Raw genomic sequence first — 1,636 nt, 5'->3', positions numbered from 1 at the left:
GTGTGTGTGTGTGTGTGTGCGTGTCAGGCCTGTGTGTAGTGTGTAATAACAACAGAATGTAAATTGTAATTTCCCAATTGGGGATCAATGAAGAATATAAAATTAAAATTAAATTAAATTATATTGAGATAAAATCCCACGTATTTGCTGTTTCCAGCTTGGCAAATTTGAGGATTTTCTGTTTCTTTTCTGTTTTTTTTACTCTAATATTTAAAATTTTGAACTGGCTGGTGAGACAAATCAAAGCAATTCTAAGACATCACTTTGTGCTTTGTGATCTGTGATTTAAACATTCACATTTCTTAGACTATGTGTAGACTACATAATAAAGTGGTTAACTGCAAAAAAATAAACAACAGAAAAATGAATAATGAAAACAAGTCAGTTGTTAGCTACAATCCTTTTTGTTTATGTATAAAATGCTGCAAATGACGATGCCACAAAAAGCTTAGTTTTTGTTCATTTGCCAAAAAATCATACATTCACCGTTAACATGAAAAGGCCTGAAGACCTTCTACGGCCCTTGTGTCATCAGCCATCGACACTTTGGCACTTCAGCAGCACTTTAGCTCCTCACCTTGTGTTGAAGTGTATTTCTAAAACGGCAGATAGCATGGGGCATGTCCTCTACACCAGCACACTCCACTTCCTCTCATCCAGGTCTGTTAAAAAGCTGAGTGAAGACTGAGAGTCTCACTCCACCCCCTCTCCTGCTCTCCTGCACTCCAACATCACTCCTTGGGACCATGAAGAATATACTCCAGCTCAAACTGTCTACCCTCCAATTTTCCATTACTACAACATAATGTGCACCAGTCTCAGCCTGCTTTAAATCTACATAGTTTCTCCAACCTACCACATGATCCCCTTTCAGCTCATAATGCTGTTAATTGTGAACGAGGCACATAATTACTCCTTTAATCAATCCAGTGATTAATTAACCCATCAGCTTTTGTGTTGTTAGTATATCACCACGCTTACAGGGAGCCTCCTTCAATATGCAATTTTTGTTCCTACCAAATACATTATACATTTGAATAATGAAGAATTAATTAACAGAATCTAATGGAGATTTAAAGTGGGTGGGAGTGCCACCTTCTTGCTGCCACACATTTGCTTTCACATCTTTTTTATTTATTTATTTATTTTTTGCTCCTCCCTCTCACAATGTTTCTCTCTTGTCTATGTGAGATGGTGTTCAGAGGTAAGCTTACCCCTGATCCTATTGTAATGCTGAAGGAGCACCCGGTGGCTCACCAAGTCCTGAGGCACGTCTCTGCCCGAGTGCCACACTGACAGCCTGCCCCCACTTCCTGCTTTTTGCCCCCAGGATCGATCTGGGATGCCAACGTTTCTGATTTAGAAATTCCGCAAAGCCCTTTTCTGTGCATGTTGGAAACGGAATGGGCCATATTACGGTTGAATGCAAAAGCAAAGCTAAGGCGGAACAGCAGAGACAATTAAGAAATTCCCCCCTTCCACTGAAGACATAATACCCAGATCGAATTAATTTAGTTTTTCTTTCTTTCATTCATTCAACCAATCATGGATGCATATTGCAGGCGTACAGACCAGCATGAAGAGGAAATCTCCTCACACAGTCTTTCTTTCTTTATTTTCTTTTTATTTCTTCAGT

At 39.4% G+C, this 1,636-nt stretch overlaps 1 protein-coding gene across 1 annotated transcript in view; it reads left to right on the top strand.

Annotated features, from left to right (window-relative positions):
- The window catches only part of gli3 (GLI family zinc finger 3), a 90,337-nt gene that overhangs the window by 67,212 nt on the left and 21,489 nt on the right, over window positions 1–1,636 (top strand). The window lies entirely within an intron of this gene.

Source organism: Etheostoma spectabile, chromosome 22 (genome assembly GCF_008692095.1).
Source record: "Etheostoma spectabile isolate EspeVRDwgs_2016 chromosome 22, UIUC_Espe_1.0, whole genome shotgun sequence".
Classification (NCBI taxonomy): Eukaryota; Metazoa; Chordata; class Actinopteri; order Perciformes; family Percidae; genus Etheostoma; species Etheostoma spectabile.
Note: the sequence above shows the minus strand (reverse complement) of the source record. Positions and strands in the feature narration are given on the sequence as shown.